The sequence below is a fragment of the Ranitomeya variabilis genome, chromosome 6 (assembly GCF_051348905.1).
Source record: "Ranitomeya variabilis isolate aRanVar5 chromosome 6, aRanVar5.hap1, whole genome shotgun sequence".
NCBI lineage: Eukaryota > Metazoa > Chordata > Amphibia > Anura > Dendrobatidae > Ranitomeya > Ranitomeya variabilis.
In genome coordinates, this window is record NC_135237.1 from 414,405,150 (window position 1) to 414,432,507 (window position 27,358).

The 27,358-nt window shown below is 39.7% G+C and overlaps 1 protein-coding gene across 3 annotated transcripts in view; it reads left to right on the forward strand.

Annotated features, from left to right (window-relative positions):
- The window catches only part of DLGAP1 (DLG associated protein 1), an 814,983-nt gene that overhangs the window by 56,371 nt on the left and 731,254 nt on the right, over positions 1 to 27,358 (forward strand). For all 3 annotated transcript variants that reach the window (XM_077270299.1, XM_077270301.1, XM_077270302.1), the window contains exon 2: positions 9,711 to 9,783. The gene's annotated coding sequence lies outside the window, so the exon portion shown is untranslated. The remainder of the gene's footprint in view (positions 1 to 9,710; positions 9,784 to 27,358) is intronic.

Genomic DNA, 27,358 nt, shown 5'->3' on the forward strand with positions numbered 1-27,358 from the left:
GGGGTCCGATGACCCTCTCTCGCACTAAGATCACCGCTCTGTTATCTATTTATGCAGCCTTCCTACACTCAACGGGAGAGCTTTAAACTAGAGAAATATGGGATGGGAAATATACGGCCAGGAAAAAGTATGCAGCTTATTAATTATTTTCAGGACCCTGCTATTAGAGGTGGAAATAAAAAACAAAAACAACAAATTCTGAATGAAAATAGAGTAGCAGGACAAACCGACTACAAATCAAAATGTGTCTATACAAATGCATAGGAAAATAGCATGGGAAACAAACAAGGAGAATTGGAGCTGCTATCACATGGATGAACTCTTTTTACATCCGATGCCTTTTTTCTTAAAAAAGTATGATATAGTGATCATGGGAGATTTTAACCATCCAGTTATTTATTGGGAATCTCTCTCAGGCAAAAGAAATGGGTCCAGAAAATTCTTATCTTATCTCGCTTACAACTTTATCTTTCAAAACGTAGAAGAGAGAACAAGAGGATCGGCAATCTTGGACATAATTCTTACCAACATGGAGGAAATGGTTGAGGAAGTAAAGGTGGCTGGGAATTTAGGAGGCAGCGATCATACTGTCCTCGAATTTTGGTTTACAAGATCAGGAAGACCTGCAAAGACTCAGACTTTAAGGTTGGACTTCAGAAAGGCAGATTTTAATAAACAAAGAAAGAGAGTAGCAAAGATCCAATGGCTGAATGTTCTAAAGGACAAAAATGTCCAAGAAAGATGGGAGATTTTGCTAAATGAAATTCTCACTGCACAATCAGTAACAATCCCAAAAGGAAGGAGGAATCAGAAGCATTTAAAGAGACCAAGATGGATGAACACAGAACTTATATACTTGCCAAAAAAAGAAGGGATGTGAAAAAAGAAAAAGAGATGTGTATTAAATGGAAAGAGGAAGGAATATCTTTAGAAGAATATAATGCAATCTACAGTGAATGCAGGGCAAGCGTTAGAAGAGCTAAATCCAGTAATGAAGTGAGGCTTGCAAGGGAGACCAAAAGCAATAAAAAATTATTTGGTCGGTGTGTCAAAAGCAAATGAAATTCAAAGATGCTATGGGACTTTTACAGGATAAAGAGGGTGAAGTGGTCAAAAATGATGATAAGGTCAAACTTTTAAATTCCTATTTTGCATCAGTTTTCCCTAAGGAAGCAAATATAACATCAAGTGATCTTCACTGTGCTATCGAAGGAATACACAAATCCACACTATATATAAACAGGAAGATGGTGAGGTAGCAGTTAGCTAATTTAAATAAATTTAAATCTCCTGGTGCAAATGAAATACATCCCAAGGTCTGAAAGGAAAATTGCAGAACTACTAGCCAGAATCTTTGAAAATTCCTGGAGAACAGAAGTCCCAAAAGATTGGAGAGGGGCAAATGTTTTCCCTATGTTCAAAAAAGGAAAGAAGGAGCCAGGAAATTACAGGCCAGTAAGCCTTACTTTTATACCAGGAAAGAGATGAACAAATTATTGAACAGCGTGTATGTAAGTACTTGGATAAGAATATGGTAATTAACCAGAGCCAGCATGGGTTTGCAGCAAACAAGTCATGCCAGACTAATTTAATTTCCTTCTATCATGTAATCACTGACTGGGTGGATCAGGGAAATGTGGTTGACATAATATATCTCGACTTCAGCAAAGGATTTTAATAAACAATCTCATACTATTCTTATTGAAAAAATTACAAAGTATGGGATTGACAAGGCTACGTAGATTCATAACTGGCTCAGTGATCATACTCAAAAAGTGTAATAAATGGTTGCACATCCAAATGGAAGAGTATTTCAAGTGGGGTACCACAAGGCTCTGTTCTGGCCCCAGTGTTGTTCAATATTTCTATAAATGATCTAGATGAGGTAACTGAAGGTAAACTAATCAAATTTGCAGACAAGGCAAAGCTAGGAGGGACAGCTGACATTAGAGAAGACAGAAAAAGGATTCAGAAGGATCTAGGTAAGCTTCAACAATGGGAAGCTACTGAAATTGGTAATTAACAGGGAGAAATGCTAAAGTCTACAGCTCTGGCAAAAATTAAGAGACCCCCACATCAAAACCCTGTTGTGGGCAGCCCAATCTCCAGACCTGAACCATATTGAAAACCTCTGGAATGTAATCAAGAGGATGATGGATAGTCACAAGCCATCAAACAAAGAAGAGCTGCTTAAATTTTTGCGCCAGGAGAAGTGTGAATGACTGGCGGAAAGCATGCCAAGAAGCATGAAAGCTGTGATTAAAAATCATGGATATTCCACAAAATATTGATTTCTGAACTCTTCCTGAGTTAAAACATTAGTATTGTTGTTTCTAAATTATTATAAACTTGTTTTCTTTGCGTTATCTGAGGTCTGAAAGCACTGGTTTTTTTTTTAATTTTGAGCATTTTCCTTTTTCAGAAAAAAAATACAAAATTTATTGCTTGGAACTTCAGAGACATGTTGTCAGAAGTTTATAGAATAAAAGAACAATTTACATTTTTCTCAAAAATATACCTATAAAGAGAAAAATCAGACAAAGTGAACATTTGGCAGTGGTCTCTTAATTTTTGCCATAGCTGTATATTTGGGCAAGGAAAATGAAAATTACATCTACAGAATTCGAGGAATAGAACTAAGCAACAGCATGTGTGAAAAAGACTTTGGTATACTAATAGATCACAGACTGCACATGAGTCAACAGTGTGATGCAATGCATCATCAAAAAAGGCAAACACAGTTCTGGGATCTATTAAGTCAAGCATAGGTCTAGATTATGTGAAGTAATTATCCCTTCTACTCCTTCTTTCTTCAGACTCATCTTGAATACTGTGCCTGGTTCTGGGCACCACATTTCAAAAAAGACATCGAAAATCTGGAGCACGTTCAGAGAAGAGCTACCAGAATGGTGAGCAGACTGCAAAATATGTCCTACGAGGAACCGTTAAAGCAGCTGGGAATGTTTAGCTTGCAAAAAAGAAGGCTAAGGGGAGACTTAATAGCTGTCTACAAATATCTGAAGGGAAGTCACAGTATACAGGGATTATCCTTAGGGTGTGTTTCCACGGTCAGGAAACGATGCATGTTTGATGCTGCGTATAGACTCAGCATCAAACACACAGCGTCCAGATGTTACAGCATAGTGGAGGGGATTTCCTGAAATCCTGTCTCCACTATGCTTTAAAAGATGCCTGCGGCAGACTCGTGTAAATGGACATGCGGCGTGTCTTTTCAGAACGCACCATGTCTGTTTACAATGCAGTAAAACCGCATCTAATGATTAGTCACATGCATAGTAGCTGCGTAAACGCAGCTTACTACGCATGTCTCCTAATTTAAAGTCAGGTCTTACCTGTCCCACCGCCGGAAGTCCGCGTCCACTGCAGTTCTCGCGATAGCTTGGCTTACCACAAGAACTGCTGTGCATGTGACCGAGGGTTATCTCCGGTCACTAGGCTGATTCTCACGGTCAACTGATCAGCTGATTGTGAGAACACTGCAGTGTAGGTGATCGCTGGAGAGTTATCTCCGGCGATCATCTACAAGCTCTGCTATGTCTGGATGTCAGGCATCCAGATGTAGCAGAGCTGGACTCGTCGTGGGACACTCGTTATTAAGGACTACGTCGGACACAGGGAGTATACTGTTGGTTTATTATTTTTTCTTTTTTTCCAGATGATCGAGGGCTTCGCTTGGATTACCAGTATAATAAAGATGTCAAAACTGTGTGGTGTTTTTTTTTAATTAAAATACTTTATTCTGCATGTGTGTGTTTCATTAACCCTTTACCAACTATAGGATTTGTAATGGTAGGTATCTTATTGACGCCTCTCCATTACTAAGCCATTACAGATGCACCATTTCTGGGGTGGCTGGGAGCTGGTATTTGTAGCCGGGGGCGGGCTATATCCATGGTCCCTTCTTAGGCTATGAATATCAGCCTGCAGCTGTCTGCATAGCTTTTCTGGCTATAAATTATAGAGGGACCCCACGTCATTTTTTTGGGGGGGTCCCCCTATGTTAATAGCCAGTAAAGGCTAAATATACAGCTGCGGGCCGATATTCATAGCCTGTGAGGCTCCATGGGTATTAACCCCTTCCCAGGCTACAAACATCGGTCCCCCAGTCGCTAGCTTTCCATCTTTGGAGCAGAAAATTGGGCGGAAGCCCACGTCATTTTTTTAAATTTTTTTTTACATTAAACAGATATTGCGTTTAAGGCCGGGGTCACACTTGCGAGAAACTCACACAAGTCTCTCGCCTCAATACCTGGCACTGCCACCTGAACTCGGGATTGGAGCGTTCAGTCCCGTGTGCCGGCGGCGGTGGTGCCGGCTATTGAGGCACGAGACTCATGCGAGTTTCTTGCAAGGGTGACCCCGGCCTAACGCAGATTTCGTGTGTGTGTCATTATTTAAGGCCAGGATCACACATGTGAGAAACTTAGACGAGTCTCACATCTTAATACCTGGCACTGCCGCCACCACTCGGGAGCGGAGCGTGCAGCTGCATAGAAATACATGCAGCCACACGCTCTGGTCCCAAGTGCCAGCAGCAGTGCCAGGTATTAAAATGCGAGACTCGTCTGAGTTTCTCGCTTGTGTGATCCCGGCCTAACTCTTTATTACCATTTTATTATGTTTATTACTAAACATCGGGCCTGGAATTATCTATAGATATATCTATCTATCTATTATCTATCTATCTATTATCTATCTATTTATTGTCTATCTATAGATCTATCTATCGTATATCGTTATATCTATCCATTATGTATCTATCAATATATCTATCTAGCTATCTATAGATCTATCTATAGATAGATAGATCTATAGATAGATAGATATATTGATAGATAATGGATAGATAGATATATCAATAGATACGATAGATAGGTAGATAGATAGAGACGATAGACAGAGACGATAGATAGATTGATAGATTGATCAATACATCGATAGATACGACAGATAGATAGATGATAGATAGATAGATATTATAGATAGATAGATCTATAGATAGATCTATCTATAGCTATATCTATCTATCTATGTATCTATTATCTATCTATAGATGTATCTATCTATCTGTGTGTGTAAACATTATTCTTCAATGGATTATGTAAAAGAAGAGGTTGGACAAGAAATGACATTGCAATTTTTTTGTATATCTTTATTTAGCTTACAAAAACACACACAAAACCGCATGAAAAAAACCGCATCAAAAACGCATGTAAAAACGCAGGTGACCTGCCAGTGACCTCAAGTGCAGATTGGTGCAGATTTTACTTGCGTCAAATCCTGAGCAAATCCTGATGCAGTACTGACCGTGGAAACATACCCTGACTGTCATTTGCAATTGGAAACACGAGAAGCAATGGAATGAAACTGAAAGGGAGAAAAATACAGATTAGATATTAGTAAAAACTTTTTTGACAGTGAGGGGGATCAATGAGTGGAATAGTCTGCTACCAGAGGTGTCGAGTTATCCTTCAATGGAAGTCATCAAACCGAGGCTGGGCAGACATCTGTCTGAGATGGTTTAATGAATCCTGCTATGAGCAGGGGGTTGGACACGATGACCCTGGATATCACTTCCAACACTTACATTCTATGATTCTATGAAGACATCCCTTTGGGTTGGGTTTCTGGTTTGTTTAGATCCTAGTAATGCCAATACTTCATTGATGTAGATTATGACATTAACTTTCATTAATTAATCATGGGGAAACCTATTCTACATGTATAAAGTTATAATAGCTAAAATGCCTAAAATAAGACATTATAAGAAAAAATCTAACACTTACCCATTTCTACAATCAAATTAAAAGTTGGGGTATATGAAGATTGGGAAGGTCAGGTATAAAGGAGCACAATAAATATCAAAGACCAGTGAGAAAGCAGGACATGACAGTGTGCATATCGCAAATTGGGTTAATGCTATGCATGGGTTGCTTTCTGTGCTAATCCTGTAGTAAGCAGCAGTTTTGTATGTGGGAACGTTAGTACGGTATGTGCTAAGTCCTCTGTATAATGACGGGTCTGTTTGATAGGTGGTCTTTATTCTTTATTGCCCTCTGTGCACTATGGTAACCATACATGATTTATATACCGCACTGTAAAGGGAATATGGACCATATTGTGAGCCTGGAATAGACTTTTACTTTCTGACCCAGGAGTTTTTATGTCTAGTATATAGAGGTACATTGTTACATAAGTCTGTATTCATTGTGTAATAACATCAGTAATATTATTTCTCACTTTTATTATTGGAAGTCCTTAGGTGACTTCTTCCGTTCTTATTATTTCATAGCGCATTGTGTCTCGTTAACTAATTGTCCGATGACAACCATGTCAAGCGTATTCTAGATAGATATTACATAATAATCTGGTGCTCATTTGCACTGAAATTTAGGCTTAACTGTTTTATGAAAAATTTCAGAGAACAAACAAGATGATAGCTTTCCCATGTAGAATGATTTCTAGAACCCTTCGAAAATTACATACTCTTCTTTCCCTTTTTACAAATATGCCAAGATTAATTTTATGCTCTGTAGAGCACAGCTAGTGAGACAGCGAAGCAGAGTGACATTTCACACAGCCTGAGTCAACTTGCTGCTATGCCTGCTGGGAAGCAATGCACAAGCTAAAACTGTAGCACAGAAGTCAACGACTGGTGATCAGGATAGGTTATATAAGCATTTGTCAAGCTCTTCTCCTTTCTGACAAACAAGAAAAAGGGGTATTTACAATTATTTATCCAAAACAATTTCTTACCCCATAAAAAACAATGAAACAGAACACTGAATATGGCACAATGGAAAATATGGATATTAACTATCTGCAGATGAGCTATTCATTGTATTGCTTTAGCAGGGCTAGTTTATTATTGAAAGGGAATATGTCAATAAGACCACCCCCCACCAAGCCGGGTATACTGACAAGCAGGTACTTGAAATGTAAGTCCATTGATACTTTTATACCTTCTATTGCTTCATTCCCAAGAAATGAGTATACTATTTCATTTGCAAATCAGGCATTAATGGGGTTTTCCCAAGATCAAAAATTAATTTTAATCAATAGATCTTGGAATAATAATAACTTCCGCAATTGGATGTGTTGATGTTGAAATGAAATGTTCCTGTGCTGAGATAATCTTTGGGTCTTCGTCTACTACCTCGGACCCTCCTTCTTCCTCTGGTGTCTGTATCTTCCTCATGTTCTAAAGTTTGCATCAGTACCATCTTCACTGTGGGCGGCACATGCACACATGGATCTCTTGGCAGGCTTCCATAAAATGGTGCTCATATATCATTTAGGTTACTGGGTACAGCAGTTGTTACAGAATCATAGATTTCGCAGAGGTCAGAATACTGAGCCCTGTTTAACCAACCAACACCACTGATTGACAACTTTCTGTGTACACTGTATATTAACAGAAAGATGTTAATGATAGGGACATAATTGAACAATAAGGTACAAGGCCAGTTGTCTTGTAGTGATATTCTCCTGCTAGTAAAACACTGATTGTATTGAAGCAGCAAAACCCAGGCCCATAAGTGACACATCCCTATTAGGGTGTCAACCCCTATATTATGGTGCTCTCAGGTTACGTAGGAAAAACCCACTAACAGATTCCCTTTAACGGCGGTAGTTAAGGGTACTTAAACCACTGTGCTGTTAATTAACGGCGCTGTGGAAAAAGTGTATAGCACCCCCCAGAGTCGGATGTTCTCCCAGAGAACATGATTTGGGTCGGTTTTTACTAATCCCCGGGTTGCGATCGCCGTTATTAACCATATAACGGTGACCGCAAGATAAAAAAGTGCGCTTTGCCATTTAATTTTTCTGTCCTCTGATGTGATCGCACATCAGAGGACAGAGAAATAGGGTCCATGATCCCCCCGGATACTTACCAGTGTCTCTGGTGTCCCTGGGTCCTCCTGCTTCCCCCACAGCCGCTGGTATCTTCTTCCAGCAAGAAAATGGTGGGTGCATGCACAGTGCGCCTGCCGATATCTGCTGGCCGACACCCGGCAACAATAGGAAGATTTTTCCTATTGGTTCATTTTGGTCACTGTGATAGACCCTATCACAGTGATCAAAATAATAAAAATAGTAAACATCCCCTCTATCACCCCATTAATTAGGGAAAAATAATAAAATAAAGAAAATGTGTTTATTTCTATTTTCCCATTAGGGTTATAGTTGGGCTAAAGTTAGGGTTAGGGTTGGAGCTAAAATTAGGGTTAGGGTTAGAGTTGGGATTAGGGCTAGGGTTAGGATCAGGGTTAGGGTTAGGATTAAGGTTAGGTTGTAAATTTTGTTGTAAAAATGAGAATCGCTGGTCAACTTTTAACCCTTATAACTTCCTAACAAAAAAAAATTGTTTCCAAAATTGTGCTGATATTAATTGTGCCATGTGACATGGGAAATGTTATTTATTAACTATTTTGTGTGACATATCTCTCTGATTTAAGGGCATAAAAATTCAAAATTTGAAAATTGCAAAATATTAAAAATTTTCACCATATTTTCATTTTTTTCATAAATAAACACAAGTAATATCAAATAAATTTTACCACTAACATGAAGTATAATATGTCACGAAAAAATAGTCTCAGAATCAGCGGGATCTGTCAAAGCGTTCCACAGTTATAACTTCATAATGTGACAGTGGTCAGAATTGTAAAAATTGGGCTGGTCCTTAAAGGGACTCTGTCACCTGAATTTGGAGGGAACAATTTTGTGCCATATGGGCGGGGTTTTCGGGTGTTTGATTCACCCTTTCCTTACCCGCTGGCTGCATGCTGGCTGCAATATTGGATTGAAGTTCATTCTCTGTCCTCCATAGTACACGCCTGCACAAGGCAATCTTGCCTTACGTGAATCAAACAACCGAAAACCCCGCCTCTATGGCTGAAAATTGTTCCCTCCAAATTCAGGTGACAGAGTCCCTTTAAGCTGCAAATTGGCTCCATCACTAAGGGGTTAAAACTTGTGTTGGCTGCTTTGTCTAATCAGCACTTTCCACAGGAAGTTGCTATCTCCCAGGTCACTACTGTGCAGATTTAATCATGTCACCTCAGATCATTTGTAACTGCAGTGGGAGAAACAATGGCTAACCCATACATTATTTGACTTGTCCTTATACATGAGTTTAGGTATATTGTGTATACATTGATAACATAGTATAAAGTAATCTTATAGGTCTCCCTTTGTGAGCACCACTGAAAGCTAACATTTTTGAGTTAGCTTTCTGTTCTCCAAGTTACTTTAGATCTGTGTATCAGAACAAAATAAGTCTGACCACTATAACGATATCTGTAATATATTACTCTAAATTAGATTAAAAATTGCAGAATTGTGAACCTATCCAGAATCCAAAAAAACCCTCAAAATATTGTGTAACGATGGGCATTCATTTTAAAGGGATGTTCAGTGTTCTCATTTCTTCTGGAGTGCCTGAGTCAGCGACATTCATGCCTCTGTGGCTGTCTCTCACACTGCAGATCTGCTTAATAAATATTAATGACGAGTGGTTCTGTGTAGCATCCTCTTTAATGTTATATTCTGGAAAAACAAATTGGCATGAACTTAATCATGATTATATGGAGCATCTGAATGTTATTTTTTAATGTAGAGCAACTTTATTTCACTGTTTGTGACATGTCATTGCTAAATATTATTTAAATCTTAATTTTTTTCAGGAAAGTCTCCAGTTACATTGCAGAATGCTGCTCATCTTCGCTTTGCTCACCAGCCATTAGGATCTCATTGGATGTGAGTTACTATTGTGTTTATTATTTCAATCAGAGATAGTTCTTACTTTTTAATTTAATGGATATGTTAAAAATTAAAATACCATGTATAAAAATGTGCCGGACTGTTCATCCATTATCAAATTTAACTTAATAATGAGGTACATACAAACTAAGCAGAATTTTGGGAAATATGCCTGATTTCTTGATGAGACATTTGCTATTTTGGATTTTTATTCTTGCTGCCATTACTGGCAGGGAGTTTGGTGGGCTGGGGTACACCAGCAAGTCACTGCCATGTTGACGGTCTCTATGTACAGGGCAATACCAGAAAAGTGATAATTTGCTGCAGACAATGGAGATTCTTATTAGACCCCTCACATATAAAAAAAACTGTTACTCATAAGATCAACTCCCGCTGGAAGTCCTTCAGATTATTGATGGATCAATTTGATATTGCATGAATATTATTCATATCAAAACCCCTTGTAATATATTATTATCAACTGCAAATATTAATATGTGCTTCATGCATATGAGTAATAACCGTGCCCCCAGGTTTCCCTTTGGTTTTTTTTCCGTAATTCTGCAGAATTCTTTTTCTCACAGAGTTGATTATAGCCATCGACCGATTTTCTCAGCTATCTATGGTTTTCACAAGTAGCATTCATACTTATGATATTCTATGGGGCTGTGCACATCTGATTTTTTTTCCTTCGACCATGTGATCTGCTAAAAAAAAAAAAATTGGTGACCTGTCCGATTCAGAGCCAAGTATCAGATTAAAATTGGCAATGCAAGTCTATGGAGCCATGAAAAAAAATCGGACTTCAAATGGATGAGGTGCGTGCCGATATTCACTGACTGACAAAATGGAGAAGACGCAGAAACCTTTTTTTGTTTTACTCTCCACATCCAAGAAAAACTGATGCCCCTGTGATCAAAGTCTGATCAGAATAATTGTTGCGTCTTCCTCGGATGTGGAGCAAATGGTCATGTGACACCAGTGAGATGATGTGACTAACTACAACAGCTACACTACCCAGATTAAAAAATCGAAAGCAATACAAATTAAAAAAAAAGACATATGCTGTTTTTGTTAATGATTCCCAATACTATGTAAATAATGTGAAACCACTGTAGCATTGCAACCCCTAACCCTAACCTGTGTGCAGCATTGTAACACAACCACTATGCTAGAGATAGATTTTTGCAGTCATCGGATAGGAACCCACGTTACCATTCATAAGAAGGAATTCCAGTTCAGATCGAATATGCTTTAGGGTCAATTCACATGTTGTGATAATGAGATGTTTCGGAAAGTTTGTTTCTTCCAAAATCATGACTAAAAATTGGTATTTTGCCAAAATTTAGGAAAATGTCTGCAAATTGCAAACATGACCACTGCTTGTGAATAAACCCTTGCTCCTGAGAGTGTGATACAGTTGTTTCCAATGTTGACACCTATGACAAATTAAGGCAATCAGGATAGAGATCTTTGCTGCCAATACCGTTATCGCATTACCAAAAATAGTTTTAATAACAAGAGAATTAAATCTGTACAGGCTTCCAGTCTCTGAATGTAGTGTGGACACAGACAGCAAGCAAAGTTCTGGAAAATCTCAATAGTTTGAAACACAAATTCTAGACACAAATTCTGTTGTTTTTTTTGTTTGGTTTAACATAAAATATGGAAGTAAAAAAAAAGCAAATTCATACTTTACCGATTCCTCTCCCGTCCATTGTCTTCAAGTTTTGTGACAAATCTACACAGAAATAAACTACAAAAAAATGTCACAAATCTGCAACAAGTGCATAGGCCCTATAGCACAATACTTGTTTTATTAAAAGAGGTGCCCAATGCACTCTCCGACTGTTAATAAGGGGTTATCCAATAGTGGATAACAGCATTAATCATAGATAGAAAGGCACAGAGGATAAAAAAATAGTATGAGCAATGGAGAGAGTTGAGTAGATATTAAAGATGAATGAGCAGAGAAGCCTTGAAGAGAATGAACATAGAAAGAATAAGACAGTAAGAATGTACAATGCAGCAGGGAGTGAAGCAATGTCCTTGGAGATATGGCACTTATTACATTTTTTTCTTGTTATATCAGTATATCTTGCTGAGTATATATGACAGGACATACATAGATGTACAAAGACAAAATAACATAAATATTGAAGTCATCAGTTTATGCATTTGTCAGTCTACCAGGTAAGATGACATTACACTAAAAGTGTACCTGTCATCTCACACAATATTGCGGTCCTCATCCTCCACATACTAAAGCTGCTTTCGGTTAGGCCGACTATATGTTGGTCCTATTTCTCTTGGTCTGTCATTGCAATCTACTCTTTTTTTCAGTAGTTTGTTTCTCTTCATCAGCATCTTGTCGGCACTAAAAGTACTGGGATTTTCTTTTCCTTACTTCCCAGAATGCTATGTTCCTACCATTAATCAAAGGCTTGACTGCCCTAGAATGAAAGATAGCCTTTCTGTTATGCCTCTGTGCAATAAGACAGGCAGAATATCGGGAGAAAGCAAATAAAAGTTCTGATTCATCAAACACTTTTCTACAGAACAGTTGGGAATGTCAGAATATTTTTAAGCAACATAGATGTGAAAAAAAGTGGAAGATTTTTTACATTTTTATGTCAGTCTCAGGGAGCTTATTAGAAAGTGAATGGAGCGTAGCTACGAGGGGGCATTGCCAAGTGTGGCCGGGAAATTCAACATAACTTATGTAACAAAGGTAAACGGGACAGAAATGTACTCCAGTCATTGACTGGCGGATACTTCTTGTGGTCGACCACGAAGGCTGAAAGATGAACCAAATTAATTATTAACGCTTCTTAATGAATTTGGAGAATCTAACTTCAATACACTCTTCATCTAAACTGGCGTACAACATGCCAGTCTTGATCGGGTCTAAAGTGATTTTCCCATTTCCTACATAGCACAATATGAATGGAGATCAAGTTTTCTACAACTACAGTATTTGCCAGAGGAATCTCTGCTTATTTTATAATCAAGCCTAATTAGTGGTGAAATTCGTGCGCAGGCATTAACGACACATGGCAGGAGTGAGATGGCATCATCTTATTTTATGAGCCATTGGAATAAATTTGGAGCCTTTCCGGACTGCCCAGTATAGGTTTATTCTGTTTATACTGAATATTAGACAAGATTAGTAAATCTGCCCCAATGGTTCTCTAGCAACTTAGCAGATTTCAATAATTACTTAATAGGACTTATTACTTATAGAAGCTATTGAGCTCCATTGCATTTTTTTTGTTTAATATTCCACTATGCTATTATCCACCATGATTTTAACCCCTTAACGCTCCATGATGGATATAAAAGTCATGGTGTATGTCAGGATGGTCCCGCTACACACTCGACAGATGCCGGCTACAGTTTATAGCTGGCTTCTGCTTTTAATAGCAATGATCTGAACTACTACTGATTGCTGCTGTTAACCTCTTAAATGCCACTGTGTATCACTGACATCAGCTTTTAAAAGTCACAATACAACCTGGGTGTAAGTTCAGGCATCAATCAGCCCCCCTGAGAAACCATCGCGGGGCACTAATAAGTTGCCATGTCAGCCGTGGGACTGCTGTAGAACCCCGCTGCTGCCTTGTTAATTATCCTATGACATCCAGACACAGGTTGGTCATCTTAGAAACAGTGATTTCACTCACCACAACACCACAAAAAATACAATAAGAAGTGATTAAAATGTTGTATCTCCAAAATAGTATAAGTAAACACACCAGCTCACCACACAAAAATCAAACCCTAATACAGCTCCATTAATGGACATTAACATTTTAAAAAAAAACTATGGGACTTAGAGAATTCAGAATTTTAAAGCCATTAAAATATAAAAAAAAATCTATATTTGATATCACCATAATCATAAGGAAAATCAGGAAGTCTGTGGTCAAGTCATTTTTACTGAACAATAAGTGCCGTAAAAGTAAAACTCAAAACCAAAGGCGATATTGCATTTTTTTCACCATTTCACCACACTTGGATTTTTTTTTTTTTAATTTTCCATTATTCTATATGATAAAATGAATGGGGTCATTCAAAACAAGAACTATTCCAAAAAATTAACGAGCCCTTATATCTCTATGTTGATGGAAGACTACAAAAGTTATAGAGATTTCAAAAAGAGGAGGAAAAGAGGAAAACTCAAAAAATGAAAATTTGCTGCATTCCTAAAGAGTTGAAAACACATAAAATAAATACATGGTAAGGGTAATAAAACAAGTTTACCCCTACGGTTCCTATGTAAATGAAATATTTCTCCTTGAAAGAAATATATGGTTTTGCACTTAGTTATGGATCCATAAATATTTGATTGAGCCTGTAACTGAATTCTACTTTCAAGATTTCTATTGGTGCACATTTGTGCTTTGTTAGTGAAACCCCGGGATGTGATTTACTGAGGCAAACATAATTGCATTTAAACTTTCTTTCAAGATTTCTCTGAATCTGATAGGTCAGCATCACAAAGGTTCCTAAATACTGGGTCGCAGTTATGTACTCATTCATAAATCCTTCTGTTTTCCCAGAGTGCTTTGCCATGCAGCTGTGATAATAACTGTAATAAGCTTTGGGAAGATATTGTCTCCGATGCCTCATTTAGATTAGCAGTGCAGCACATCACCAGATGGAGCCTTTATCGAGCTCAAGGAAAGCACACAATCATTTTTGGCCGATGCTATCCGGGACTCCGGGAGGGCATGTTGTAATGGATGCCTTGTATCTTCATAATCATTTCATTTATGCAGGTTTTGTGCATATAAATAAAAGCATTTCTGGAAGCAGATATGCTACAAGAAAATAAAATATCCTTACATTAGTAACTTGCCCCGTCGTAAAGACTACGTAGTTGTTGCTGCCTATTAGTTCCTATTTAGCCCATAATATTAGTTACTGATGGAGCCACAATTATCCCTAAAAGTAATGCTGTTGCTTCACGGGATGATACTTAGAGAAAAGCCAATGTGTTTTTTTTAACTGGTAAGTACTACAGTAATTTTATCTAGCAGCATATTGAGTTGTCTTGGAAGAATGTCATACATGTGTTGATTAGGACTTGAAAAGTTGGTATGAGTTAGAGATGTGATGTTAATGAACCTTTGAAGCAAAATCATTGTTTCATCCGAAGCTTCATGAACAATTCAGATAGATAATATCTTACATTTTTCCAGTTAGGTATCAAGCTTCAAATAAAATTCTTGATAGTTTAATGTTTACTTTACTTTAGGAGTTACTTTATTGAAAGTCTTTACCGTGGATAGAAAGAACTTTCAAAGAAGCTGAAAATTTATCAAATTTGTCTCATTTCTATTGTTTGAACCCTTCACCGCACTTCTTTCTAAAGGCCTGCATAATGATGCATTGTTTAATCACAGTACAATACAGTATGGTGAAATCACTGTGGATTACAAGTCCCCACAGTAGAAAGAATATCCAGCTATCTCACCACCAGGTGTGTGGATCACACAGATTGTTTGCAGCAAATGAGGAACAATGAAGGAGTTCCAGCTCCCATGATCCAATAAAGTTAAATCGACTTTTATTAAATAATCTCCGAAAAACAATATACCATTATAATAAAAATACAATGGGTTTCAGATCACTTCTAATTGTTCTTCATAGCATTGCTATATCATAAGTGATCCAAAATGTGTTGCATTTTTGCATTTCCAGTTTTGCCTTTTCTTCATGGATTATTTATTTATCAAAAGCAGAGTTCAATTTCATTGAATTGTTGTAGCTGGAACGCCTTCATTGTTATACAAGTCCCCGCAAAGTAACATGATTGGCTAGAGTCACTATGATGTCCTAATTGATATAAAGAAAGGAGATACTGCGCTATAGCCCAAGGTTAAAATATATATATCCTGTGCAAGAATGGGCACAAGCAAATCGGCAAGGTGTAAGTGGTAGTAGGCTACTTACTCATCTCCCGGTGAGCGCAGTGCATGTCTTAATGGTCCAGTGATGGGGAAAACTCCATGTGGAGGGTGTAGAGCTTGGGGAGCATCCTCCAGCAGCAATGGATTCTCATGTAGTAGCGAGGTTTGCAGGGCGGCGTGGTTTAGGTGACGTCACCAGTTCTCAGCGACGGGTGTGCTAGAGGACCAGAAAGCCGACGCATTTCGAAGGACACAGTCCTTCTTCATCAGGGTTACAGTTTGTGCCCCTGACCCGTCTATATATACACCCCCACATGCCTCCCCTACTGTGCCCTATTAGTTCACTGTGGCCATATGAAAACATTTTTCTGTGTATTCCCTGGGTTTATTATGATGTACAATAACAAATTGTATTGTGGTACGTGTTAGCCAGAAAAATCGATGTGAATACTTTTCTGCCCAATGATGACAAAAGTATTCTAGGAGTGATACCTTTATTGGCTAACCAGAAAATAATATGTTTGCAAGCTTTCAGAGCACAGTGGCTCCTTCTTCAGGCAGAATTATTATGAAATATGGACACTCACTCTAATACTGAAAAATGAGGCTATGTTAAACCTAATTACACCAGATATTATATATTGCAGAGGAAAATTTGAAAGTAGTTGAACAACACCACATGCCTCCCAGTAGCGGCACATACTGAGATTTGAGCAATGTTAGCTTGGGGATGAGCAGCTATAGGTGCTGACTAGTGATGAGCGAATATACTCGTTACTCGAGATTTCCCGAGCACGCTCGGGTGTCCTCCAAGTATTTTTTAGTGCTCGGAGATTTAGTTTTTCTCACCTCAGCTGAATGATTTACATCTGTTAGTCAGCTTGATTACATGTGGGGATTCCCTAGCAACCAGGCAACCCCCACATGTACGTATGCTGGCTAACAGATGTAAATCATTCAGCTGAGGCGATGAAAACTAAATCTCCAAGCACTAAAAAATACTTGGAGGTCACCCGAACGTGCTCGGGAAATCTCGAGTAACGAATATATTCGCTCATCACTAGTGCTGACCCTACTAATATGTCTGGTGAGTGTTCCCATGCAAATGAGAGGCATCTCCAAAGGAAAAAAAACATGACATGTCATGTTAAAAACTTAATTTATTATAAATTATTATAATCTCATCTCTCGAGATCTTGGTGCCGAGATCTCCATCTGCGCATGTGCCGCCCTCGGCCCAAAGTCCACTGCATAGGCCCAGAGTCCACTTCATAGGAAACAATGGAACTGGAGGGCTCTGGCCTTTCACAAAATGTTGTCAGAGCCCCCACAGTGAACTCCTTTGTCTTGTTGGAGTCGGTGAATGTTGTTTGTAGTATAATAGTTAACAACAAGAAAACACAATCCTTTAAACAACCCCCACCGCCTCACATGGGTTGTACATCATGTGGCAGATGTTCCTATTGCATACGTACAACCTTTAATAAAATAAAATACTACCTTGATTCTTTCTATAGTTATACCTTTTTACCATATATGGTCCTCTATGCATACAAAGAAACATTTTTTATTCACTCAGTTTTTTAATAAGTACACATCATTCTACATTTACACTATAATTTTTTTAACATATATCTTTTAACCCCTTCATGGCCAAGCCCATTTTGACCTTAATGACCTGGCCATTTTTTGCAATTCTGACCAGTGTCCCTTTATGAGGTAATAACTCAGGAACGCTTCAACGGATCCTAGCGATTCTGAGTTTGTTTTTTTCATGATATATTGAGCTTCATGTTAGTGGTAAATTTAGGTCAATAATTTTTGCGTTTATTTGTGAAAAAATTGGAAATTTGGAGAAAATTTTGAAAATTTTGCAATTTTCAATTGAATTTTTATTCTGCTAAACCAGAGAGTTATGTGACACAAAATAGTTAATAAATAACATTTCCCATATGTCTACTTTACATCAGCACAATTTTGGAAACTTTTTTTGTTACAAAGCTATAAGGGTTAAAAGTTGACCAGCGATTTCTCATTTTTACAACAAAATTTACAAAACCTTTTTTTTTAGGGACCACCTCACATTTGAAGTCAGTTTGAGGGGTCTATATGGCTGAAAACACCCAAAAGTGACACCATTCTAAAAACTGCACCCCTTAAGATGCTCAAAACCGCATTCAGGAAGTTTATTAACCCTTCAGGTGTTTCACAGCAGCAGAAGCAACATGGAAGAAAAAAATGAACATTTAACTTTTTAGTCAAAAAATGATCATTCAGCAACAATTTTTTTATTTTCCCAAGGGTAAAAGGAGAAACTAGACCCCAAAAGTTGTTGTCCAATTTGTCCTGAGTACGCTGAAACTCCATATGTGGGGGAACCACTGTTTGGGCACACGGCGGGGCTCGGAAGGGAAGGAGCGCCATTTGACTTTTTGAATGGAAAATTAACTCCAATCGTTAGCAGACACCATATTGCGGTTCGAGAGCCCCTGTGTGCCTAAACATTGGAGCACCCCCACAAGTGACCCCATTTTGGAAAGTAGACCCCCCAGGGAACTTATCAAGATGCATAGTGAGCACTTTGAACCCCCAGGTGCTTCACAAATTGATCCGTAAAAATGAAAAAGTACTTTTTTTATCACAAAAATGTTCTTTTAGCCTCAATTTTTTCATTTTCACATGGTCAACAGGATAAAATGGATCCTGAAATTTGTTGGGCAATTTCTCCTGAGTACATCAATGCCTCATATGTGGGGATAAACCACTGTTTAGGCACACGGCAGGGCTCGGAAAGAAAGGAGCGCCATTTGATTTTTTGAAGGAAAAATTAGCTCCAATCGTTAGCGGACACCATGTCGCGTTGGGAGAGCCTCTGTGTGCCTAAACATTGGAGCTCTTCCACAAGTGACCCCATTTTGGAAACTAGACCCCCAAGGAACTTATCTAGATGCATAGTGAGCACTTTAAACCCCCAGGTGCTTCACAAATTGATCCGTAAAAATGAAAAAGTACTTTTTTTTTCAACAAAAACATTTTTAGCCTCAATTTTTTCATTTTCACATGGGCAACAGGATAAAATGGACCCTATACTTTGTTGGGTGATTTCTCCTGAGTAAACCGATACCTCATATTTGGGGGTAAACTACTGTTTGGGGGCACGACAAGGCTCGGAAAGGAAGGAGCGCCATTTGACTTTTTGAATGGAAAATAAACTCCAATCGTTAGCGGACACCATGTCGTGTTTGGAGAGACCCTGTGTGCCTAGACATTGGAGCTCCCCCACAAGTGACCCCATTTTGGAAACTAGACCCCCAAGGATCTTATCTAGATGTGTGGTGAGCACTATGCACCCCCAAGTGCTTCAGAGAAGTTTATAACGCAGAGCCGTGAAAATAAAAAATCTTTTTTTCCTCAAAAATTATTTTTTAGCCAGCAATTTTTTATTTGCACAAGGGTAACAGGAGAAATTGGACCTCAAAAGTTGTTGTCCAGTTTGTCCTGAGTACGCTGATACCCCATATGTGGGGGGAACCACTTTTTGGGCACACGTCGTGGCTCGGAAGGGAAGTAGTGATGTTTTGGAATGCAGACTTTGATAGAATGGTCTGCGGGTGTCATGTTACGTTTGCAGAGCCCCTGATGTGCCTAAACAGTAGAAATACCCAAGTGACCCCATTTTGGAAACTAGACCCCCCAAAGAACTTATCTAGATATGTGGTGAGCACTTTTTACCCGCAAGTGCTTCACAGAAGTTTATAAAGCAGAGCTGTGAAAATAAAAAATCATTTTTTTCCTCAAAATTATTTTCTAGCCCGCAATTTTTTTTATTTTCACAAGGGTAACAGGAGAAATTGGACCCCAAAAGTTGTTGTCCAGTTTGTCCTGAGTAAATTGGTACCCCATATGTGGGGAGAACCACTGTTTGGGTGCATGGCAGAGCTTGAAAGGGAAGTAGTGATGTTTTGGAATGCAGACTTTGATGGAATGGTCTGCGGGCGTCATGTTACGTTTGCAGAGCCCCTGATGTGCCTAAACAGTAGAAACCCCCCACAAGTGACCCCATTTTGGAAACTAGACCCCCCAAGAAACTTATCTAGATGTGTGGTGACCACTTTTTTCCCCCAAGTGCTTCACAGAAGTTTATAATGCAGAGCCTTGAAAATAAAAAATCCTTTTTTTTTTCAAAAATGATTTTTTAGCCCACCATTTTTCATTTTCACAAAAATAACAGGAGAAATTGGACCCCAAAAGTTTTTGTTCAGTTTGTCCTGATTACGCTGATGCCCCATATGTGGTGGTAAACCACTGTTTGGGATCATGGCAGAGCTCGGAAGGGAAGGAGCAGCATTTTGGAATGCAGACTTTGATGCAATGGTCTGCGGGCGTCATGTCGTGTTTGGAGACCCCCTGATGTGCCTAAACAGTGGAAACCCCCAATTCTAACTCCAACACACCCCCAACCCTAACCCTACCCCTAACCCTACCCCTAATACCAACCCTAACCCTACCCCTAATCCTACCCCTAATACCAACCCTAAGCCTACCCCTAACCCTACCCCTAATTTTAGCCCCAACCCTAACCCTAATGGGAAAACTGGTGCAGGGGGGAGATCAGCAGGGCAGGGGGGTCAGCGTTGCAGGGAGAGATCAGCATCACAGGGGGAGATCAGCAGGGCAGGGGGGAGATCAGCAGGGCAGGGGGGCGATCAGCGGGGCAGGGGAAGATCAGCGTCGCAGGGGGAGATCAGCGTCACAGGGGTAGATCAGCAGGGCAGGAGGGTGATCAGGGGCAGATCAGTGTCACAGGGGGGAGATCAGCGTCGCAGGGGGAGATCAGCAGGGCGGGGGGGAGATCAGGGTCACAGAGGGGAGATCAACAGGGCAGGGGTTGATCAGCATCACAGGGGGGAGATCAGCGAGGCAAGGAGAGATTAGCGTCGCATGGGGGGAGATCAGCGGGGCAGGGGGAAATCAGCATCGCAGAGGGGAGATCAGTGTCGCAAGAGGAGATCAGCATCGCAAGGGGAGATCAGCGTTGCAGGGAGGAAATCAGGGGGCAGGGGGGAGATCAGCGATGCAGGGGGAGATCAGGAGCAGGGGAGATCAGAGTCGCAGGGGTGAAATCAGCGTCACAAGGAGCGAGATCCATGGAGCAGGGGGGAGATTCGTGGGGCAGGGAGGAGATCTGTGGAGCAGCGGGGAGATCCGCATGGCAGGGGGGAGATTAGCGTCGCAGGGGCGAGATTTGCGGGGCAAGGACGAGATCAGAGTCGCACGAGGGAGATTAGCTTCGCAGGGGGGTGATCAGGGGGGCAGGGGGTGATCACTGGGGTGTGGGGTGATCACCGGGGGCAGGAGGGGGGTGTCATGTGTGGGGGGGCTGGGGATATGCAGGAGGAGATGAGCCGGTGGTAGCAGCAGCAGGTGATCACCGGGGCAGGGGGAGGGGGTGATCACCGGTGCAGGGGGAGGAAGCGGAGGTTGGGGGGGTGAGCAGAGGTGAAGAGAGCGGAGGTGAAGGGGGGAAGGAGTGGAGGTCGGGGGTGTGGAATTGGACGGCAGGGGAAGCAGAAGGGTGTACCTGGTGGCGGCGGTGGTGGCGATGGTGACGGCAATCGAGGTAAGTATGCTGCAGGGCAGCATTCAGGCACCTCGCTGTTCAGCTTCCATGGACACCATGAAGCTGGACAGTGAGGCAGCCATCAATCACTCTGCCCCTCTACATCTGAATGGAGAGATAGCGTCACATGAACGCTAGCTCCAATCAGATCTGGGGGTTGGTGACAAAGTGGTCACCAGAGTGATCGCAGCCAAGGGGGGGCAAAGCCACCCCCCCGGGCTAAAGTACAACTCCCCTTGTCCCTGCAGATCGGGTGAAATTACAGTTAACCCTTTCACCCGACCTGCAGGAACGCGATCATTCTGTGACACAGCATATGGGTCACAGGTCGAATTGGCACCGACTTTCATGATGTATACGCTGTGTCACAGGTCGGGAAGGGGTTAAAGTATTTATAATAAATTAAGTTTTTAACACATCATGTTTTTTTTTCCCTTGGAGATGCGTCTCATTTGCATGGGAACACTCACCAGACATATTAGTAGCTTCAGCACCTATAGCTGCTCCTCCCCAAGCTAACATCGCTCAAATTTCAGTACACACGGCTACTGGGAAGCATGTGGTGTTGTACAACTATTTTCAAATTTCCCACTGCTATATATAAAATCTGGTACAATTAGGTTTAATATAACCTCATTTTTCAGTATTACAGTGAGCGTCCGAATTTCATAATAAATCCAGGGAATACACAGAAAAATGTTTTCATATGGCCACAGTGAACTAATGGTGCACAGTAGGGGAGGCATGCGGGGGTGTATATATAGACGGGTAAGGGGCACGGACCTAACCCTGATGAAGAAGGACTGTGTCCTTCGAAATGCGTCGGCTTTCTGGCCCTCTCGCGCACCCATCACTGAGAACTGGTGACATCACCTAAACCACCCCCCCCACAAACCTCGCTACTACACGGCGGCGCTGGCCAGAGCGTACCACCAGCTTGCCTGCTCTGATACCCTGAGGGAATCCATTGCTTTGGGAGGACGCTCCCCAAGCTCTACACCCTCCACATGGAGTTTTCCCCACCACTGGAACATTAAGGCTGCCATCACACTAGCAGTATTTGGTCAGTATTTTACATCAGTATTTGTAAGCCAAAACCAGGAGTGGATGATAAATGCAGAAGTGGTGCATTTGTTTCTATTATACTTTTCCTCTAATTGTTCCACACCTGGTTTTGGCTTACAAATACTGATGTAAAATACTGACCAAATACTGCTAGTGTGACGGTAGCCTAAGACGTGCACTGCGCTCACCGGGAGCTGAGTAAGTAGCCTACTACCACTTACACAATACAAGTTTGCCGGTGGCCATTCTTGCACAGGATATCTATCTTTTAACCTTGGGCTGTAGCGTGGTATCCACTTTCTTTATAGCCTTATTATATCTGTTCACCAGACAGATTACACACAGAGTCTGTCCAGCTACCAGCTGCTTCGGCCCATTATCTGCCTGCGAGCACCAGTGTGTTCCTCTCATTCATGTCCTAATTGATGACGTTATCTATGAACTTCAAACATATGAGCCAGGGTTCATAAAAATGAATAGTATATGAGCAGTAAGGAATATATTAAGTAAGTATATTGACAAGCATTTAATAATAATTTTAAGCCAACATTTATTAAGTGCTGTACAATACAGTGTGGAGTAAAGTAACATGTAAAGTAACATGATTAATAAAAAATGGAATTGCACATGGCAGTCTTAGCAAAGGGGCTTTCTGGAGTACGAAATACCGAATTCATTAAGTGGCTCATGCACGGCTGCCAGGAATACCCTCTCGTCCGGGAGTGTAAAGTGATATAACTTAGCATGAATTTCATGGCTGGGCATAGCCATGCTCTGTCCCACACATGTTATGCCCATATTGGTGTAGTTGACCGGGACTGGCGTGTACACACCAGATAGTGTTATATTTTTGCACACCTTTCAAGCTGCACAAAAAACTTTTTTAAGATGTTTTTTTTGCCAGAATTCTGGGGTAAATATCTTAATGGTTTGCCCCCAAAGTTTATTATTTTATTTTGAAAATGTTCACCTCATAAGATGAGGGGTAATACCCCCAAAATGGCTGTCTGTTGATGGTGGGCATGATGGCCTATCAAAGGCTGGAGCAGTGACCAATATATCACTGCTGTGGCCAGTGAATGACTATAGCAGTCAGATGTCTGTACGACTGGATGGTCTCCAAGCTGCCTCCTCCATTGGGGTGGACATATGGCCCCTGCAGCCAATCACTGGTCTTAGCTGTGAGCAGTGATTGGCTGGAGCTCGATTTACAGATCTGGTCATATGGGAATGTGACAGCTTCTGCCAATCACTGACTGATATGGTGATGCATTGGTAACCACCATAATCATTGATTGGCTGCAGTGGCCACATGCCAAGCCTAGATAAGACACTAGTGAGGGATAGACAATCATTAGGTGAGCATACATTTTGTATACAAAAATAAAGAGGCAGACAACCTCCTTAACAGCTTGTTGTATTGTAATTTTTTTTCAACTCTACTTTCTGTTCAGACAGGAGAACGCTGATACATTTAAAATAAATCAAATGTATGTATTGAATTTACATGTATAAATTATTATTTTTCGTATATACTAAGGTAATAAACCTTTTGAAACACATTGGCCAAATGAGAAACACTTGTATCCTTACGGCCAAAAATAATAGAATGGATTTATGCTTTATATCTCCAATGGAAATGTTTTCAATTATTACTAAATCAAATTGCATTTCCTTTATGAAACAGAATATTCAATAGAAACATCTACAAAGTATATCTTAATGCAGCAATGCTTTAGCTGTATTCATCTGTATCTTTCAATAATTGAAGTTCTTACAATAAACTTGGACAGTTATATAAAACTTTTCCTTATAAAATGAATATTGTTCCTGTGGAAAACTGTTTTATAATACAACTGCTAGACGCAAAAATAAATTGTTGGGAAAATTAATTGTGTGACTAATAATGTTAAAAAAATGGTAAAAAGGTCTGGTTAATTTCTAGCTGAGTGAAAATGGCTAATAAAATTTCAATGCATTTGCACATATAATTGAAAAGTGCTTGAAACTATCACAAACTGAGCTGGGATAATGGTTCCCAATGCTGTGATGGAAAAGGGAACCACTTTCTGTGGATTCCTCTTTTGTTAAGTATATAGAAAGTCGATGGCACTAAATAGCTTCAGATGTTGAAAAGTCAATTAAAACAAGTAAGTAAATGAGGTCTGTGGGCACATTCAAAGAAATGTTTCCTTTCCTATTTTTTCCTATTTTGTAGTATATAGGTGGAATACCACATTTTCAGTATGTCAATACTTTTGTTTTAGAGCAAAATTGCTATAGGAGTAATATTGTAATAATTTCACTGCTTAAATTGTGTTTGGAAGCTTTTGGGGCAACATACATTCTGAAAGGGCATGTCAGAGTCCAGTGGTGGACAAATACAGAAGATGGCCCCTGTGCAAGAACAGTACATGGGGCCTTTGCAGTCCAATAGCTCATTATAAGGCACAATACCACCTGTTTTTGAAGTGGAAGTGGCCCGCTTGCCCCCTTGGCCCCTGAGTGGCTGCAGAGGTTGTACCAAATATATAGCTGCCCTTATCAGAGCCGCGTAATCAGGATCCTTTGTATAGACTGTAGATAGGAGATTATTTTTAATGTTAAGAATAACTCTTCAATCTTAAAATGACTTTTCAATATTAAGGACCTAATTCTACATTTGTATTTTTCAAGTCACTTTTGTTGTTTTTCTTTCTTTGACATTTTTGGCACCAAATTCTTCAATATAGTGAATGTTCTTCATTAATTTTTGCACAAAGTCAGCTACACTTTTACTTTTGACCTTTTTTGTGACTTTTTAGCAGAAAACATTTGGAAAATCTCACCTAATTTGTGCAATAATTTTCAGGAAATACATAAAATCATTGGCGTACATTTGTGCACAAAAAAATGGAACTTTTTGACGATTGGTGCATCAGTTGAAAGCATTTAAAAAGTTTAATTTCCATCCATAATTGCAAGCTTAAAAACAAAACAAAAAAAACAAACAGATGAACACTTAAAAAGGTGCAAATTAAAAGATGAGTATGGTGCGAAGAAAAAACAGGCACAAAGCATGAAAAAGCAAGGATAATTTGGTCCATAAGACTTTTAAATCAGTGATAAGCTACATTCACATGACCATATTTTCGATCTATGTGCTGTCTGTGAAAAGAAATTGACAGCAGTTGACCGATGTTATTCAACAGGGCTGTTCAGATGTCTATGTTCTCTCACATGTGAAAAAACATTATATAGTACAATGTACTATTGTCTTCTGTATTTCAGATGAGGCTTGTCTATTCAAGTCTATGGGTGCACAAAAATAAATATGATCTCATATGGATCTACTGTATATCATCTGATTTCTAAGGACACATTGCAATTCTTTAACAAATAAAACTGTATTTGTTTTTGTAAACTTTAACAACTGCTGATATATAAAAATTAATTGCATGCGGATGACCATACAGGGGAAAAATTGTACATTTATTCTGAATGAAAATTAAACAGTTGTTCATGCACTCTGGTCCAGATAAGTGGATTCCTTTTGGTGTATTCAACCCATTCCTTATTCTGTGGTGGATTCATCTTGGTTTGTAGGTTTTGTTTAGTTTCCCCAATATAGGTTTCTTCAGGGATTCTTTTACACTGTAACATGTACATCAAATTGGGGGTTATACATGAAACTGTTCCAGTGATTTCATAGTCCTGTTGAGTGTTGGGTATGTGGACTGTGTTAGATGATAAGAAATGGCTACATGTCTTGCATTTTTACTAAGGGAATCTTCACTTAAGGAATTATTTCCATTTGGTGGCTATTTGTATGAAATAACAGACCTCAATGATCTATATACAGTCATGGCTGAAAGTGCTGGTTCCTTGAAATTGCTTCAGAAAATGAAGTATTTCTCCCCCACAATAATTGTAATTACAAATGTTTTGCTATATACATCTTTATTTCCTTTCTGTGTATTGGAACATTACAAAAAAACAGAAAAAAAGGCAAATTGGACATCATTTCACACAAAACCCCAAAAGTTGACAGGACAAAATTGTCCGCACTTTTCCAAAATTATGCTTAAACATCTTTGTATTAAGCATATGATGCTCATTCAAACTCACCTGTGGCAAGTAACAGGTGTCAGTAATATGAAAATCACGCCTGAAACCAGACAAAAAGGGGAAAGCTGACTCAAGTTTTGCATTGTATGTCTGTGTGTGCCACGCTAAGCATGGAGATCAGAAGAGGAAAAGAAAACTGTCTGAGAACCAAAATTGTCCATCTCCAGAGATCTTGATGTTCATTTGTCCCCAGTGCACAACATAATCAATAAGTTTACAATTCATGGCACGGTAGCTAATCTCCCTGGACGTGGACGGCAGAGAAAAATTGATGAAAGGTTGCAATGCAGGATAGTCTTGATGGTAGATAAGCAGCTCTAATCAAGTTCCAAAGTAATTCAAGCAGGCTGCACCAGTGTCAACCTGAAATGTCTATCAACATTTGAAGGAAATAAAACACTATGGCAGGAAGACTCCACCACTGAAACAGAGACATAAACATTTTTCAAAAATGAACATGAGTAAGCCAAAATATTTCTGGGAAAGCGTCGTGTTGACAGATTAGACCATGACAGAGCTTTTAGGTAAAACACATCATTCTACTGTGTACCAAAAACAGAATGAGGCCTACAAAGAGAAGAACACAGTACCAACAGTCAAATAGGTTGGAGCTTCAAAGATGTTTTGGGGTTGTTTTGCTGCCTCTGGCACTAGATGCCTTGAATATGTGCAGGGCACCATGAAATCTGAAGATCACCACAGGATTTTGGGCCTCAAAATAGTGCCCAGTGTCAGAAAAATGGGTTTGCGCCCTAGGTCATGTGTCTCCCAGCAAGACAATGACCCCAAACATATTTCAAGAAGCGCCCAGAAATGGTTGGAAGCAAAGTGCTGGAGTGTTCTGAAGTGTCTGGATCTAAATCCC